This window comes from Melozone crissalis, unplaced genomic scaffold, assembly GCF_028551555.1.
Source record: "Melozone crissalis strain CALT ecotype California unplaced genomic scaffold, PUWL_Pcris_2 ptg000023l_1, whole genome shotgun sequence".
Classification (NCBI taxonomy): domain Eukaryota; kingdom Metazoa; phylum Chordata; class Aves; order Passeriformes; family Passerellidae; genus Melozone; species Melozone crissalis.
The window spans coordinates 34,379,809-34,399,176 of record NW_026535801.1 but is presented as its reverse complement, the minus strand read 5'-3'; the positions used below and the strand labels follow the sequence as shown (position 1 = coordinate 34,399,176).

The window sequence follows — 19,368 nt, the reverse complement described above, 5'->3', positions numbered from 1 at the left end:
GATTAGCCTTGTGAGCAAAAGATGAAATGGCAGATTTTTAGTTGACCACAAACCTCAATTTATAGAGTGCCTTATCTCTTCAAAACAATTTTCTTTGGGAGCCAACATGTGCTGAGTGTGCTTAATTACTTAATATCTGAGGAACTGTTTCCATCTGTTAAGGAGTTGGTTTGTCCCTGTCTTAAGGGACAAACTTAAAATGTCTTAAGCTTCCATGGGATAAAGCAGACTTGTTCAAAAACCTTAAAACCCAAACTATCCCCTTGAACATATGTGGAAGTGCCAGTGATCTGAGGGATGGCACAGTTGGCTGTGAAAGACTTTGGTGGTCCCAAGTTTGTTTAGCTTAGTGGGGAGCAGCTGTGGCAAATCTCTGGGGAGGGGATGCTCTGTGAGCTGTGGGATGCAGGGTCCTTAAAATCCCACCTGCCTCCAGTGAGAGCCATTGATAAACCCTTAGTGATTAACACGGTGGGGTTTGGAGGGACCTAAGTGACAATTGAGAGAAACCAGCTCTGGGTTTATTGCTCCCACCACAGCCCCAGATGTGCCCAGCCCAGCTGTGGGAGCCGCTGCCCTCTCCCATCCCAACACCACCCCCATCCATGTTCCTGCCCTTGGGTCAGCAGCATGGCTGGGCTGGCCACAAGCAGACTTTGAGATGGGGTTTAAGCAGTTGGGAAGCCTGGCCTGTGGGTAATTTATGAGAATGGGCACAGAAGTCCCGGAGGAACAGTGGAACAAACTTTTATCAGGTAAAGTTGCAATCCAGGAGTCCGTGACTGAGATAAAACTGCTGCTGCCTCCAGGAGGAATTTTGCCTGAGGAAGAATGGCAAAGATCAAGCATTGGATTTGCAATTGCATTTTAGTTTTCAGTGTAAATAAATGTCAAAATCTGGGAAGAGCTGTTTACTCTATTTGAAATATTTCCTTTATTTTTTTTTAACTAGCATTCCCTTGGAGGTATAGCAGTAATATAACATATTGAGTGTAAAATATACTTAGTGGGATAATCCCATACTGTATGAAATGAGCAATACTGATTAACCTTCTAGAGCTGGTAAGGCTTTTGGTATGTGCACCCACGTTGTGGTCTCCTCTCTTGCCTGTCAGACACTTCTTGTGCTTTTCACTATGGGTTTGTGCATCACTTCTCTCTGTGACCAGGGTGTAATTTTGTATAATTTGTTGAGAGGCCAAGTGTTGTAACCCATTAGGAGCTGACAGGTAGCTCTCCGGGGGTGCACTCTTCCCCCAAGGTAAATACTGGGTCGTTTTTTCCCCTCTTCCCTGAGGGCAATATGCACAATTATCCTGAGCTAGAGCCAGCGCGCCTGTAGAGACGATTGCTTTGAAGCAGTTGATGTATGGAAAGTTCTTTGTGTCTCAGAGCTGGTGATTTTAATATGAAACACAGCAGTCATTAATTAACATTAATGAACTTGCAGGGCTTCGAGCAGTGTGGGAGCAGCGAGGGTCCAAGGGCTGGAGCATTTGAGCCCAGGGGAGGGCAGGGATTAAATCCTGGGGCCGTGTTCCCAGGGCGAGGAGCCGGCAGCACATCCTGGCTTTGGAGCAGATCCTTTCCAAAGTAGCAGATCTTTTCCAAACCCTCGTAGCCAAATTTCAGTGAGGGATTTTGAGCCAGCAAGCCCTTGGCAAGCAGGGGGCTCCCTCCTGAGCATCTCTAGCTGCCAGCAGCCTGCCCGCAGGGTGCCCAGCCCGTGTGCTGCTCTGTGCCCTGTGATGGGCATCCCCTGGGGACAGCAGGCTGGGCAGGGCCACCAGCCAGCCGCAGGGCGCCCGAGGGCCTGGCCCTGCTGTCACCGGGATCAAAGCAATGGCATCCCCCAGCCTCCCTGCCACAGCTTTATTTAATCACTAATTAGCTAATCGCCTTTACTCGCTCCCATTTGCTTTTTGTTTGTTGTGCTGGTGAGATCAGCGTGGAGGTTTTCGTGGAAGCAGCTCCTTCGTTTGGGAAGGGCACAGGTGACAGCACGTAACATCTTTAGTGGCACCTCCAGTGCCTCGCTGGGTCTCGTGGAGAGGATTTCTTGCAGTGGGAAGTAAGGCAGGGGGCACAGGGAGCTGCCCTGCATCCTGGGAGGGATGTGTGCAGGGCATCACACAAGCCTTTGGCACCTCATGTAATACCCACCAGCATTTTCTGCTTCTTTAAAAAAACCCAATTCTTTGGGTTTTGCTGGCACAGACAGGTCAAGAGGGTAAGAAGTGCCCACTTTATGTAAAACACATAAGGGTGTGTGTTTGTAAGGCTCACTGGCTGGACAGTGCTCAGGCAGAAAGGGCCCTCGGATGCTGGTTGACAGCAGGTTGAACATGAGCCAGCAGTGTGCCTTGGTGGCCAAGAAGGGCAATGGCATCCTGGCCTGGATCAGGAATAGTGTGGCCAGCAGGAGCAGGGAAGTCATTGTGCCTCTGCACTTGGTGAGGGCACACCTGGAGTGCTGTGTCCTGTTCTGGGCCCTCAGTTTGTGAAGGATGTTGAGATGCTGGAGCGTGTCCACAGGAGGCAACGAGGCTGGTGAGGGGCTTGGAACACAAGCCCTTTGAGGAATGTTTGAAGGAGCTGGGGCTGTTTAGCCTGGAGAAGAGGAGGCTCAGAGGTGACTTTATTGCTCTCTACACCTTCCTGAAGGGAGGCTGCAGACAGGTGGGGTCGGTCTCTTCCACAGGGCAGCACTGACTAAACCAGAGGACACAGTCTCTAGCTACGTCAGGGAAGGGATAGGTTTGATATTAGGAAAAAACTTTTCACCAAAAGAGTAATAAAGTACTGGAATGCTCTTCCCAGGGAGGTGGTAGAATCACCATCTCTGGATGTGTTTAAAAAAAGACTGGACATGGCACTTGGTGCTATGGTCTGGTTGACGTGTTAGGGCATAGGTTGTACTCGATCTTAGAGGTCTCTTCCAGCCTCTTTATTCTGTGATTCTGTGATTCTGTGAGGGTGAGCAGAGGCAGGGAGCAGGGAATGTGTGCTGTGTCCCTGTGGGTGCTGGAAGGACTTGGTGCAGTGAGTGTTCCCTGTCCTTCCCACTCGGGTTCACCAGCACGTAGGAACCACAACAAGGTGGACACGTGTATGAAACCAGTGACTAATAAACACAAATCATGTGCTGTAGTAGCTGCTACACTGGGGTGGCTTTGCTCACAAAATGGATCTGTGCATCTGTAAACATCTGGTGAGTGATGATGGAACACAAGGAAAGGTTTTCCTGAGGCTGAAGATCAGTCGGTGTGTGCTGTGTGGAACCAGTGTATGGGACCCACAGTGCTCTCCAAATAATTGGGTTTTTGATATGTTCCAGAGTTACAGTTTTCCTGACTGATTTGTCACTGGAAGGTACTACAGAAGATGAAAGGAAGACACTTCATTTCAAGACAAACATCACCAAAAGCATACAAGTAATCTTGCAATACGTTTTTTCCATATCTTTGTATGGAAAATCTGATACCTGGTATATTGGATGATGTGGATTTATCACCTTACTCCAATTGTGAACTGAATCATTCAGGCTGAATACCTGACAATTGCTCAAGTTTCTTTATTTTATGAACCACCATCAGTAAATATTGATTGTTCACTATCAAAATGTGGAATTATTGCAAATCCATCCCTTGAAAGTTCCAGCAGCACTGACCCAGGATTGTTTGGCTGTTCCTGTCACTTATGGTCTTTTATTTCATAGTGTGCATGTTCACAATTTTTTTAGTCATGTCTCTTCTGACTCATCAAGGATGACTCTTTGTAAAGGAAATTGAGATGATCAGTTCATCTGTGTACACTTCTCACTGCATTTGATGGGGACTGTGCAGGTGTCTGTAGTGACAGAGATCCCATTTTTAAAATAAGCAGCTTTCAAAGCAAATCACAAGCTTATTCCAAAACATTCTGAAGACTGAAAACCACTTTAGTCATCAGAGTATTTTTTGTATCTTTGAAGTGTATGAATTTTCACCTTTGGACACAAAACATAAGCAGGAAAAGTGTTCATTGTGAAATTTTCTTAAAAGTGAACAGTGCCAGGTTAGGAAAAATACAAGAACAGTAACATTAGAGCTTTTGTGGCAGAGCTTTTGTTTTAGCAGAAACTAGTTTAAAAGCTTCAAATGAACCAAAAAGATATAAATTACATTTTGATAACTTGAATAAGTGTAATAATTACCCAGAAAAAAGTTACATTTTTTATTTGGTACCCTTATTTGTATCTGTGCTATACATTTTTGTTGGTTTGTTCTTTCCATCCAAGTCATTCACTTGAACTCTATTTTCCATTAGTTCAGTGGCCTGTAACCTACATAAAAGAAATTGTACCACTCTGGCAATTTAGCTGTGAAGGTTAAAGTGGGATGCTGCTGCCTTTTATTATCTACATGAGTTTCACTTAGGATGGGCCCTAGGCTCTGATTTACCATGTGTCCTGCTGCGCCTTTAAGTGATGCAAAGTGATTATCATGGGCTCTTCCTGGTGCCCCTCCATCCCACACCTGCACCCTTTTGTTGAAAACACACCACGTTAAGTGAATGTGAGCTCCCCACTGAATAGGTTTCCACCCTCTGGTAATCCTTCTGCATTAGATTGATTTATGAATGTATCAGATTCTTTGTTAGCATGTAAACCACTAATTAATTTAAAGCTCTCTGTGGAAAAATTAAAGCCCTGGTTAAGGCTTTCAACAGGCTCAGATGGTGCTAATAATGGAAAAACAAGTTATATTAATGAGTTTTGATGCGATCAGCACAATTCTTGCTTTACAAACAGTTTTTGCAGTAAAACAGTGGAGGCTGCAAGTTTTTAAATAAAGAGTGGAAGAAATAGAAAAGGCTTAAAAAAACTAGCAGAGTCAGTAACATGTCCCATTATTGTAAGGAACTGAGTCACTTCTGCTTGTTACAACTTTCTTAAATGTAGTGGATTTAGATATATGTAACAGTCTTCAAAAACCACGGGAAGTGCAAACCACTCTGGTTGCCAGATTGAAACGTAAATTGTAATCAGCTTTGAGAAGATCTGCCTCTTCTCATCAAGCACTGCCAAACTGGAGCGTTCACATGGAGATGGATGTGTTGAAGTGCAGAAAAGGTCTTGACTGAAATTGCATTAAAGTCAGTTGAAAGTTTGACTGCGTTCTCATCTTTTCCAAATTACCTGGGGGTTTGTATGCATTTTCAGTTGTTTGCTCTTTACTCCCGTTCAGGCTTTTCGCGTGGGTGCTAGTTTTTGGTGAGAAGAAAGAGACCATACCCCAGCTTGATGGTGCTGTGAGTGAAATGAAGATAGAAAGCAAAATTTATTTTTTTAAAAATTCCTTGTAGGAAGCTGAAAATGCACCGTTGGAGAGGCAGGCCATGACTTCAGGAAATTGTGCCTCTCCTGGGAGCTGCATTTACCCTTCCTGGTGCTCTCAGCTCTCCCAGGGCACTCAGACCCCGGTGTGATGAATCCTGCCCTCCCCTCCGGCCGTGGGGAAAGCTGCTGTAGCAGCAGCACCCAGGTCATTTAAAAATAGAGGATATTTAGTAATAAATGAAATGTTAAAGATGAGGTACAAAAGGCTAAATGTTCTTTCCCACCTTCTGGGTCCTTATGTTCTAGGAAAGCATCTATCTGTGCTTTAATTAGAAAGTAGCAGAGAGAGCGTGCAAGTAGCTGTTTTGAAATGTCTCATTGAATATGAAATATCCTAAACTAGAAAAAAGCAATCTGGCCCTTGTGCTGCCCTCTCTGTGAAGCTGTGTATTTATGCACAGATAGCCCTGCTGTCTGGCTCCTTTTTCTCAGAAACTCCATCATACAGCCCTCATGGAAGCTCAGTGACATTAGCAGCAGCTTTAGCATCAATAATGATTATCGAAATTCTTTACAAGCCTGGTTTAATGCTCCTGGACCTCATTAGTTTTTCATACTTCATTAGGCCAGATGCCCTCATTCACAACTTTGCAGTTTTATCTTCAGTGGTTTTCAAACATAAACCCTTATGTCCTGTATACCTTTACCCAGAACATATACCCTTATGTCCTGGGTACCTTTTGTTATTTGCTTCAAATGTGCAAATATGTGGATGTGAAAAACGCCAATAACTTGTTTTTTTAAAATTTTTAAAGTTTAATAGTAATAAAATGGTTATAAAAATAGTAACGCAATTAGAGTAATAACAATTTGGACAAATTGAATTAAGACAATATGAGATAATAAAAACAAAGAGTTACAGACATCCGGGTACCTTTTTCTGGGCATCACGAGCCCGAAAAAGGACACCTGTTAACCAAGGATTAACCCTTAAGAACAATAGCCCGTTGCATATTCCTACACTTCATACATGATGCATAAATTCCATTCAAACACAGGATTCTGTCTAATCAGTGTCAGCTTCTTCCTTCTAATCCTAACAGCACCTTCAAGGTGGGAAGAAGTTCGTTTCTTCTGATAAGAAGGCAATAAATTCCCTTTCTCTGAAAGATTTAGGTGTCCTGTGGCTGCTATCTCGCTGCAAGCCCTTTCTGTTAAACAAAGCATCTTACATAGCATAGTTTCTATTTTAACAATTTTTATAACCTAAAACTATATTTATCACAGTACTTAAGAAAATTAATACAGCATTGTTTTCTAACACAATGCATAAAATATTCATTCTAGTATTTGCGAAAAGCCAATCATAAAATACATGCATTTTTCACATGGATATTTAGAAATTCTGTATTTTAAAGTTATTATGAATTTAGGTATTCTCTATTATTTAAGTTGCTGACACTTTCAGCAGTCATTTTACAACGAGAGCCCGATTGTCTCTGCTCAGAACCGGCCGCTGTTCCAAGCAAGGGTCGCTCTGGGGCTGGCAGTGAGCTCCGAGCGCGGTTTGTCCCGCAGGCTCCGAGCCGGAGCTGGCCGTGAGCTCCGAGCGCGGTTTGTCCCGCAGGCTCCGAGCCGGAGCTGGCAGTGAGCTCCCAGCGCGGTTTGTCCCTCAGGCTCCGCGCTGGGGGGCTGGCAGTGAGCTCCGAGCGCGGTTTGTCCCGCAGGCTCCGAGCCGGAGCTGGCCGTGAGTTCCCAGCGCGGTTTGTCCCGCAGGCTCCGAGCGGGAGCGTTGGCAGTGAGTTCCCAGCGCGGTTTGTCCCGCAGGCTCCGAGCCGGAGCTGGCAGTGAGCTCCGAGCGCGGTTTGTCCTGGAGAGAGAGCCCCACGGATCGGGCCCGGCCGGGAGCTCCCCGCTGCCGCCAGCAGAGGGCGCTGCAGGCACGGGAAAGGCGCCCCCGGAATTCCCGGGCCGCGCCGGGATGGCGCCGTTCCAAAGGCAGCGCTGCTCCCCCGGCACCCGCAGCGTCTCCGGAATCACCGGCACGGAAACACCAGCGCTCCAGCCAGAGAGGCAGAAATAAACTATTCCCCTTCAGCTGGAGCTCACCGAAGTGGTGTCTCACTCTTCAGCAAGTATTTAGTCAACGTAAAAAAGAAGTCAAACAGAGTTATGTAAAAATCAGTGAACACGTAAAAAAAAAAAAAAAAAAAACGACATCAAAATGCATTTATATAAGGTCTGGAAGTAAAACAGAGGCAATGTGGAGAAAGCATGTCATGTTGGTTAAAGTGCCCTCCAGTAGAAATTGCCATTTTTAGATAACAAAGCAGGGGATGTACAGTACGGAAAGGGCAGGGCAGTCCCAGAGCATCCATGGGTGGATGGAGTATTGGAGTGGCACTTGGCTCCAGCGTGAAGCAAATCCTGCTTTATGACTGGGAGCAGATGGATCCTGCTCTAGGCAATACCTCACTGCCTAATGGCAGTGATGTGCCCATGCACTAATAACAGTGAATTGCAGACATTTTCATATCAAAGGTTAAGCTCTGCAATCCTGAGCTCCTCCAGGCAATGGCAGGAGTTGACTCAAGTAAGCCACACACTCGCTGGATTAATATTTTTGCAAGGGTGACCTGAATAGGGCCACCAGTCTGCAAGCTGAAAAGGCAGAACATTTCTGCTCTGGTTTTAGCTCATGCAAAAAAGGGAATCTCAGGTAGGACTGAATTAGTCACAACATCTAAGGATGAGGAACAGGAAAGGTGAATCTGTGCGCTGGGCCAACACTTTTAATTTTATGCAAACTAGGAAGGTAAATTTATACAGATTAATTGTAGTGAAACTGCTGTGGTGTACTTGGTGTTGCAACTTTGTTCTTGAAGTACCTGCGGAAATTAGTGTGTTACAAGAAGCAAAAGAAGTCGCTATATTTTTGTTGGGCTTGGTTTGTTTGGTTTATTTTTTGGTGGCCAGTAGTTAAACTATTTCTGTAGAATTTATAATACCAGCAATCGCTTCTGTAAAAGGTGTGTTTCTGTTAATTTGGGGAACAGAGAGAAATCCCTTAATTTATCTTCTTAAGACTTCTTTTAATACTTTTTTTAATTAAAGGTTTTGATTTTTTTTTTCTCTGCATGGGGCAGAAAAGGTTAGCAGGAAGGAGAGAAAGTTCCTGTACAAGGAAGGACAAAATTTATATACCAAGAGTCTCTCGGTTGTGCTGCTTCTATTAATTTCCCATTTATTTAAATTCATGCAGTGTTCTTGGAGCTTGTTCTGTGAAGTCAGTGCTGACCCTTGGAACGAGTCAGCTCAAGCAGTGCTTTAAATTGCAGTGCTTTAAATTGCATGTGAGAGTGCAAATTCCTTACTGGCAACAAGTTTTTGTTCAGCATCCAGCCCATGAGCCCTGATCCATAACTGCCCCACAGCACCAGAAGAGCAGGGTAGGGTTCTGCTGGCTTCTCAGCTCCCTCTGGGCAGTGACACAACATAGGTATACAGAAAATAATCTGCTGAGGGTGAATAAAAGAGAGACAGCAGAAACTGGGAAAAACTCTCGGCCCAATTCTGTCCACTGAACACTTTGCAAGTAGACAGGGAAACTATTTACAGCTCATCTGAAAGAGATTTGGACTTTATATTTTGGACAATATTCTTTGTGCCATTAAGTCCCATGAGCTTCTCTGTTGTTTTTCTCTTGGCAGAGCATAATCTCATCTCTCTGCAACTTCTCTCCAAGATTTAAAAGAAATATTAAAATGCAGTAAGGAAGTAATGTCTTCATGTACTTAACCTTTTTAGCTTTGTACAGATTCATATAATTTGGGCAACTGAGATTCTTCCTGTCCTTTCCCTCCCAAGTCCAGTTCTCATAAACTTTGATTCAGTTTTTGCTTTGTCAGGAATTTGCTTTTCCATACTTTCTGTTTGTTTTGGCTCCGTGTCCATTGCATTGTGATAAGGCATCTTTTGATATTCCACGGGATCTTTCATAATGAAGATCTCATGACACAGTTTTCCAAGTCTGGAGCTGGTGATCAGACTTGCTTGCATGTCCTGCAAGAGGAGACTGTCTAGACTGTGGGAATGACTGTGATGTTTGGATTGTGTTATTTCCATACCGCTTGGCATGATGCACTCTCTAGTTAGTCTGGAAATTAATGATGGTGCCAGGCCTGGTGTAGGGCCTTACCTGGCTGTGAAGTGGCTTTTCTTCCTTCTCCAAACTACATGGAAAAGTTGTGTTTTCCATGTAGTACCTTGCTGTGTGACTAAATAACCAGGTGCTTAAAACCCTTCTTCACTACATTCATTAATGGTCATGTTCTTTAACTTTGGTACTTTGGTGTCCTACGAGGCCTGTAATTACCTTTGCCACCTAAATCCTTTATAATCCTGGAAAGTATTAAATTTCTGATCTAATTTGCAAAACAGGCTTTGTTGTCACTCTTCTGCTGCTTGTCTGTTTGCCTGTGTGGGATGTGAACTCTTTGGGGAAGAGGCAGGGTCTTCTAAATAGTTCTGTTGATGCTTGGATCCTGGAGTGCTGGTGTGCCATGGACAGTCACAGCCCAGGGGCTTGGAATGAATAGTGAGAGGGGATTTGGCTCAGTGTGTGCTGTTCACACCACTGTCATTGTGTAATTACATCTTTATGATGCACATTGTGATTGGCATCCATGGTGACATTGCTTATTTAGAAATACTTTCTGAGTGTTGGGGAAAAATCATTATCTCTTGGGAACCTCCTCTTCCTGGTGGTAAGCATTAAAAAGTGCCCTGTGGCAGTGGCTGGCACAGTTTTCCATTTAAGAAGCTTTTTCCATGGATGTCTCTAGAGGAGCAGGTCAGAATTTCCAGGTGCTTGTTGGAAATCTTGAGTTGTGTACTGCTTCCTGATGTCATTCTTAATTAACCACCCAAAAAGGGAAAACCTGTGATGTAGGAGATATCGTCAGAAAATACATGCACTAAGTGAGAAGTTGAAAATTATTTTCCTACTACAGCTAGCCTTTGAGAGTTGCCAGCTCTCATAGTCTAAAGGCAGGTGTACAGTGCTTGTGTCTTCCTCAGTGGATAAGGGAAACCTGTTCACAAATAGGTGGGAGGAGATAAGTGGAAGTGAAGGTGTGAAGACTGCAAGGGATCTAACACACTTCAGAAGGAAGAGCTTGAGAAGGAGCATGAGCAGGTGAGCAGAAATACTCTTATGAGCCACAAGAAACAAGAATTTCAGCTCTGGAAATGTGTTTAATGTGTAAAGGGAGACAGGAAGGAGAAACTTGTCATAGTTCTGCTCTCTCCATGTAGCCACTGGCTTGCAGCTCAGTGCCTGGGCAGGAGCAGGAGCAGCAGGTGCTTGGTGGCATTGGTCCCCATAAACCCACAGCAGCTACAGCCAAAGCCTTGTGCACCTGATTCCCAGGAACCCAGCTCTGCTTGCATGGTCATTTCCAGTGTGGGTGGTTCCTCTCAGCCCCTTTAGACAAGTTTGCTCATAATTCTCCTGTATTGAATTTGATGTCAAACTTGATGGCTTGAGTGAGTGGCAGGAGTTGTTCGTTTTGGTAATATATTGCAGGAGTCCCCAGAAGCACTGGGGAAGAGCATATTTCCTGTTCTCTAAATGTGCAGCAGAATTTATTTCTTGCCAAAACTGAAAAACTATATAATTACAAAGAGTTTGCTAACCCACTGTTCATTGTGCCCAGTGGGCTGTGCCCACACTGGCATGGCTGGGATTCTGGAAGCCTCTAAAGCTTCACTGGGCTGCCCTGATTCAGGGCAAAGGGGTCACTCTCCTGCTTTTAAAGTTTCTGCCCCAGTGAAAGACAAGGGAGCTATGTGTGGAAATGATCTGAAAATTCAGTGTGCTGGCCAAAAGCTACTAAAAAATTCAGAATTACTCTCCTGACTCCTGTTTCAGTGCTCTGCATGGTAGAAAATGTTCATGCAAAGTCCTGAGTTTTAATTATGTGATAATGTGTTTTATTGTCCAGGAGCAGAACTTCTGCTCAGTCTAATGGCTGCTGATTTTTTTCAGCTAAGTGCTGAAGGTGGAAGTGGCAGAAGAGGCTGCACTACTTGGTTCTAGTAGTTAGTTCTTTCTGTAGAAAAGGAAACATAGTTTTTCTCTTCGGGAATATCAAGCTAACACTTAAAATTGTCAACACTCACTATTAAGTTGAAAAAAGCCAGATTGTTATTTTTTGTCTTAAATGAGATGTGTACGTGACTATGTGCGGTTAATAGATGAGGATAAACTAGGGTTAAATCCAATAAAACAGATAATCCTGCATAAAAAGATTAATGTGGTAATGAAGACCAGAGAAGTAAGTGTCAGAGTTTTTCTATCTGGTTCTGACCTTCAGCTGTACAAGTGCATCCAGGCTACTTGTGCTAGTAATAAATGGGACTAAAGGAGTAAAGCCTCTAAAGGCTGGCACTTGGAGTTGAGCTGAATTTGGTCTCTGGAAACACAAAAAGAAATTCAAATAGACCTATTACTGAAAACTGATAGTGCAAAAGTATATCAGCTGGAGAAAAAGTCTTTTAATTATTTCATTTTTACCAGCAAATGAATTAAAAACTGCATGAAAAATTGCTTGGGTTTTGTTTTTTTCATGTTCTGCCAGGTACCAGACCTTTAAACTCAGGCTGGCCCCTGAAAGTTGAGTCAGTTCTTTTGAGTGTCTGTGTTGTCAGCACTTATAAAGATTTTGTAGTGGCAGCTTTGTTAAAAATACCACAGATGATGTGCCAGCAAACAGAAAAACCACAGCATTTCCCTACTGCCTATGGCAGTGCCTGCAGTGCTAGAGGGGTAAATATGGAAAACAGACACGTTTGTCAGAAAATGAAAGCAGTAGGACTCTGGAATCAATGCAAGCAACAGCTGAGTAAATAAGGCACCTTTTTTTGCAGTTACTTACCAACCATAAATGGGCTCTGCAAGTGGACACAGAAAAACTGTAATAAAATCTGACATGCTCATGAGGAATGCTGTAAAGAGCCTGAGGAAAAGAAATGCTGTATGGAAAGGTAGCAGCAAAGTAGCAATGCCAGAGGTGTTGAATGTGTCAGCTGAGAAAGGCAAATAGAAGAGTGTGTGTGAAAATGAAATTATTGTTTTATCCCAGATCTGTGGGGGTCTGAAGGCGCTACTGACTGCTCTGAGCTGCTCTCTGACTGGCATGGTTAAGTTCTACTTCTCTCAGCTTCATAAATTTTCTTTAACCTTAGATCTGTTTCAATTAACTCCTTGACATCCTGTTTACTAGCAGGAAATACAAACACACGAATGAGAAATGCAGAAAGTGAACAAGCCCTAACACCCCCCAGCATCAGGGCAAAATACCGCATACAATCCTAGCCTGTGGGTAAATCCCAGAGTTCCCTGGAGCACCAGGGTTCCACTGGCCAATCTGTTCAAGCCAAATAAACCTCAGAAGTGTGTTTTTTCCTGGTTTTATCCTGCTGCCTTAACTCCTATCTCGGGAGCACAGATCCGAGCGGGAAACGCTCGATTCAGCCCCGTGCCCGTTTGTTGTGTGAGCATCCAGTCCTTTGGCAAAGAAAGCATTCCTATCATCTAAAAGCCACCTTGGGCAGGGGCAGAGGAGGCACTGCAGATAAGCAGGGGGCATTTAGGACGTGGATGTGTCCCTGCTGGGGGTTGCTGTCACCCTGGCTGGGTGGGCTGGGATTGTGCTGCTGCTCCATCTTCTGCTGCATCCCAGGTTACTTCAGAGCCCTGCTTGGGCTCAGCTAAGCCTGGCCTTGTTCCTGTGCTGAGCCTCAGGCAATTCTCTGCTGGCTGGAGAGCCTGGTGGCCTCCAGGTGCCATCAGGAGGGGTCAGTCAGGGGCAGAGACCTTGGCTACCAGCACAGCTGGGTCTGCCTGGTGGCTGGATCGTGCCCTGGGTCTGTGTCCCCTCCCTGCACGCTGCAGGAAGTGGAGCAGGAAATCCTGCATTGCTTCATGTGGATTCCACAGGTTAAAATCCAGCCCAGGTGTGCAAGTGTAGCACAAGCGACACATCACCTTTCTTTGAATTTTTTACCTGTCCCTTCTTCTTCTGCCCTTTCACAAATTGTGTTTTCTTTCTCCTGGGCACTATTCTGTGGGGCAGTTGAGAGATGTTTTAAAAGATTTTATTCCATTTTCAGTCTCGATGAAGGGTGAGACATAAGAAGGATAAAACTCAATGCCATTCTATCAGAAGCCATCCTATTTACTGATTACAATACATTATAAATGTTTTTCAGCCTATTAGCCTTTGCCACACAATGCTGCTATTACTTCTAACACTAATCACCTATATTTCTACCCCACATGGTCCTACTACAATAAATCTTTCACAATTCTAATTCTCTAAAATATCTAGTAGTTTTGCAAAGCTATATTTTGAAACTTGTTGAAAATTGTTCCTAGCTCCATCTCTCTCTCAATAATATCCTCTCTATTCCATGACCTTCCTAAATCAGCTTCCACTGTAACAACTTCTTTTAAATGGACATGCATTAATGTTTGAGAAATCAAACTCCAGCCTGACTATGAATTCATAGTCTTCAATTCACTTCTCTCCCCCCACTCTGTCTGGCCTTCACAGCCATTTGCAAGTATGGAAAAAATACTGTTCTGTGGTAATGTTTACATGGTGGCTTATCAAAATAAACCTGGTTAAAAGGAATTTAAATAAGTCTTCTGAGATCACCACTGTTTGCCACAGTTCATGGAGCTGTCTTCTATAGACACTCCAAACAATGAAGACAGCACCTGGAAAATACATGAATTTTTAAAAACACTTTTGTAAATCTTGCATGTGGGATACCCTGGTTTTCAGACCTCAAGGATTCTCTTCTCTCCTTCCTCCTGAAGTCTGTGTCTAGGCTGAAATTTCATCCAAACTGACAGCAAATACCTGTTACTTAGCTATAAAAGAAACCAGTGCCACATCAAAAATTAAATGTAACCTCAGCAAGTGCAAGTGTGGAAATTACCCTAAATCATGTGGCCTGAGGCTCATGTTGTGCACCTACACAGAGCACAGCTGTTGCTGTTGGTCACAAAAAGTGCAGAGAACTTGTACTTGAGAGAACTTCACACAAATCTTCTGGCCCTCGCTGCAAAACTTCTGATCCAAGAGGGAGTTTCTGCCCGCCAAATATAGACAATGTCCCATGAGATCTGGCATATTCTTGAACCTGGATCCGTCTTGGATCATTTATTTGTTATCTTGGGTTAATTTATTTCTTATCTTTGTGAGTGGGGAGTTCATTCCGTGGCCTGTTTGTTCAAATAAATCCGCTAGGAAGTGGCTGGGAAGCCTGCAGTCTGTCACCAGCAGAACATTCAGCTCTGAACTCAGTCTGTGAGCATTTAGATGTGCAAATTCAGGCTATACCTGCGTTATAGTTCATGTTTTGATGCCAGTTTTATTTATTCACAGATTCAGTTTTGTTCTTAGGACAAACTCAAGTTCCAAAATCTCAGTTCTATTTCTGTGAGCTGGAGCAATTGTTTTGCCAGACAACATTTTACCTTCTGTTTTCTGTGTTGCCTACGTTGATATCCCTTGAGGAAATGTTTGAGAATTGCAGATCTGATAGAAAATTGTAGGAGAATCAAACAACTGACACTGAATCAAACAACTGATGCTTCGCTGGCCCAGGTGGGTTGGTTTTTGCAACTTACTCTCTACACTCACTCCTTTGTGCTGTTTTATGGTTCAAACACCATTATTTTAAAACTTCTGGAGCCAAACAAGTGGGAAACATAAACAGAGACTGGGGATTTTTGCTTGTTTGCAGCTGAAATAGACAAGGCTCTTTGTAAACCCTGATTATATAATATTGGTGCAATAAGAAGATATTGTATATACCTGGTATTAAAAAAAAAACCTAAACACCTTTATGCCTAGTTAGAAATCTTAATGTAATGCAAGTCACCTTACAAAAAAAAAAACCAACCAAAACATGTAGCAAAGAGCTTGAAATTATAATTGCCCACTATAACCTAAGATGTTTCAGGAATTATTTTTTTCCTTTATTTTTCCTTAGCAGTGCCGTTCTTTCTAATTTTGTTATTGACAGAATTTTTTACTTCACATACTAGGTGTTCATATGGATTATATCTATCTTAATACAGTTTGCAAGTTTTTATTTGAACTTGAAAAATATTTCATTATGTTTAATTTAGAGGAATGAGATTTCTTTAATTGCTGTCTGTAGAAGCTATTAAAAGCTCAATTACATTTGCAAATTCATTTTTAAATGTGTTATCATTTAAAGATTACTAATTAAAAAAAATAATCATGACTGGACTATGTGGGACTTCAAGTTTGCTAATAATATTCTCTCTACACCCTTCAAACTGTAAGAAAATAATGTTTAAAATGGAGACATGAATTTTGCTAAGAACTGAAGCAAGTTTGGGCTAGCAGTTGTGAACTTGACTAAATAGCAATAGTTTTGTTAGGGAGACAAGATTTTCGAAACATGTATTATATTTTTAATATGTAATAATATATATAATAAATACGTAGTATTTATATAATATATAAATATATCTTTATTATATATTTATATATATTTATATAAATATAAATGTATATAAATACATGCATAATACATATACAGAAAGAAATATATAATACATATTATATGTAATATCTATAATATTATATATTATAGATATTACATATAATAATAATATATATATTTATAGAAAGTATATAATATTTTATATAAATATATATAAATATGTATTTTATATATATTTTATATATTTATATAAAATATATATTAATGTATTTATAAATACATAAATAAATTATATATATATATATATATATATATATATATATATATATAAAAATAGAATATGTGTTATAATTATATGTATTCCTTGACTCCATGCAGCACAGCAAATATGACTGAGCTGAGCTTTAAGGAGCTGAGGGAGTGATGGCTGCTGAGTGCAGGTGTTCCAGCTGTGTGGAGCCCACCTGTGCCCCTGCTGCTGCCAGGGGCTGTGGCTGCACCTGTGTCCCCAGGACACAGAGCTCACTTCACTCTGCTAATTCCTCAAAGATCTTGAGGGGCATTTTTTGCTATTCAATCTCTTTTCCCAAGGTGACTCTGGTATTTGGTGGCCTGTCATTGCGTGTTTCACAGAATTCAGGAGCTGCTGGGCAGTCAGAGCTCCCTTTTGGAGCAGTGGATGCTCACCACAGCTGCTGGAGGGGATGGGCAGGCAGTGGTGCTCACTATCCAGCTCTCAGCCAAAAGGTTTTATGAGCTATTTAATTTTTTTTTTCCTTGTAAAATAAATGTTATCACAACTCCAGCTATATATACAGTACTGCTGGGGTAATAGCCTGCCTAATTCAGATTAATTGTAGGCTTGCAATGATAAAGGAGCTTCAGCACAGCAGTTATTCTGTCGCACAGATGCAATTAAAACCATATCAATGCAGTATAAATAATGCTAAATTAAGTTGCTGTCCCTCCACATGGTGGCAATTTTGAGCTAGTGCACAATGAAATCTAGCATCTTATTTTGTTCAGGAGGAGTAACTACACCAAGAAACAGTTTCTAATTTCCTGGAATGGCTCTGGAGCAGCTTTATCACCCAACAATATGAAGTGTGTAAACTGCTGCCACCAAAATATCACTAATAATAATAATAATAATGAGCATTTCCTGCTTTGTTATTCATTGTAGAGGTAAGAAAAGCTTGAGGTTTACATCTGAAAGTCATGGGATACCTGTGCCAGTCTGAGATGAAGCTAAAGAGACAGATGTGCTAGCAAAAAGAAATTTCATAGTGGAAAATGCATGATTTGCTTCAAATTATTTAATTTTAGCTGGTTTCAAGGCATTTTTAGAAAATTCTGAAACAAATTATTTAATGTCAGTTAGATTTTCCTCTGGGTTTTTTGGGCAGGCTGTCACTTTTGGAGCAGAACGCTGTTCTCAAGAGCCATCATTTTTCCTTACTGATTTGAAAAAGCTAGAAGATACCAGCCTAAAATTAGGATACTGCTTTTTATACTATTTATATCTTACTGTTGCAAAGCTGTAGCCGGAATAAGTTCAAGGAAAATGGTTACATCATAAAATAATTGGGGGAAAAAAGTAGAGATTTAATATAAACCAAGGCAATGTCTTCCTTAGCCTCTGTAGTAAAAATCTGTCAGGTGAAAGGTGAAATGAAAAAATTCATTTTGATTGCAAAGCAGGCACAGAACCTCACCATTAACTTTCTTATTTTGAAGAGATGTGGAAGTAAAGCTGCTTCTCCTTCCATGAACCCTCCAAGTGTTTGTTATTGCTGTTTTCACTTCAGTGCTTCACTGTGCTTTAAATACACCTGTAACTTCATCCCTGGGAAGGCTTTGGATGTTTCAGTGTATTTGTCAGTATTCCCAGTGTAGCTGAGAAAGGTAATGAGGGACAAAGGCATATTAACTGCCACTGTTGGAAAGCCCTGCCTTCAATAGCTGATTAATTTAATCAGTCTTTCTTCAGTAAAATAATTCAGCTTTAAGCAGCCTGTAGAAGTTGTAATAAGCACAATAAGCAGTGCACTTCTTTTCTCCGCATTCTATGGGGGAATGTTTTTTCATGCTGACAAAGTCCACTACAAGGAATGCTGCAATGTTGTGCAAAGTTGTTTGTCAGTGCCTGGGTTTATTTTTGCAGAGAAGTATTGATTGCAGAATGAGAAACATTTGGTTTAACAGGGATCGATGAGTGGCAAACAAAGGACACTGAAGTTTGACTCATTTTAATTTGAACAAAAATACAGTACCCAGTGCAATTCGTGATGAAATAAAAAATGGCCCATGCTCTCTGGTTTTTAATCACATTTCTTTCCTGTCATTTGTGAGTGAGATATGTTCATATGGGGGACTGTGATATCCTGTGTGCTGGATTTGGGGCCAGGTTGCACGTGAGGAGTTTGGGAGGAGAGCACTGGGCTTTGCAGGAGGGGGACAAGCAGGTCCACCTGCCTCTGGGGAGAGGGGAAATCTCACCAAAGGGATTCCACCCACCTTCTGTGTGAGAGAGATGAGGGAGAACCACCTTGGTCTGTTTGATTGGCAGGGCCCAAACAAAAGCTCTTACAAAATACCTGTAACACAGGGAACATTTGTACTTCCCTTTCCCCAGCTGTTTGGGCCATGAGCAGCTGGGACTCAGGAATATTTTGTGGCACTTGAACAAATACCATTTGATCACCAGGCATTTTGTTGGGAGAATTAAAGATTCATGGCATCATAAAAAATGAGTTACTTTGTTAAACCAACTGGGAGACCAAGTTGTGAATCCCAGTTTCTATTTCAATTAATATTTCATAATTGATTATTGAAAAATGGAACTGCTTCACCATGCCTCTCTCATCTCTTGTCCCAGGCTGTTCTATGGCTCCTGCCTGCAGCAGTCTTTCAAAAGGGCATGCAAGGGTGATGAAATTGTGGGATTGAATACTTTGAATGTTCACATTTATTCATAAGAGTACTGGGCATTGACTTTGCTAGAAAAACTAATTTTAGTGTGCTTCTAGTAGCTGCTATTTGTTTGCTTCATTCAGTTGTCTTTGTTGTCTTCTCTGTGTCTACATTCTCTCTGGCTCGTGGGATGTTGTGTTGTAAACCAGGCTATGAGTCTGTTAAATTCTGACTTTTATGGCAAGGTATCAGAGGAACAGCATAAGAAAATGCATTAAAAATAAATACATAAAAACTCAGTTTGGGTTTGCAATGACTTAATTGTAGTTCAAACTCTAAAACAAAAAATATTTTAATCTTTTCTTCCCACCATTTAAATTCATTGCAAAGTATCTGTTTGAAATCAATATTAATTACACAGAAATTGTGACCCTCTTTAGCAAATGTTTTGAAGTAGTTGTTAAAAATTTAATGTGAAGGTTATTAGCCTGATTTTGGGCAACATTAAGCCTGTGCTAAATATTGTCATGTAGACTTTTTTTGACAAAATATAGGTCCCATGTTAGCAGCACCATAATAAACCC

The 19,368-nt window shown here is 41.9% G+C and overlaps 1 protein-coding gene across 1 annotated transcript in view; it reads left to right on the top strand.

Annotated features, from left to right (window-relative positions):
- Nucleotides 1-19,368, top strand: part of NCKAP5 (NCK associated protein 5) — a 369,194-nt gene that overhangs the window by 169,770 nt on the left and 180,056 nt on the right. The window lies entirely within an intron of this gene.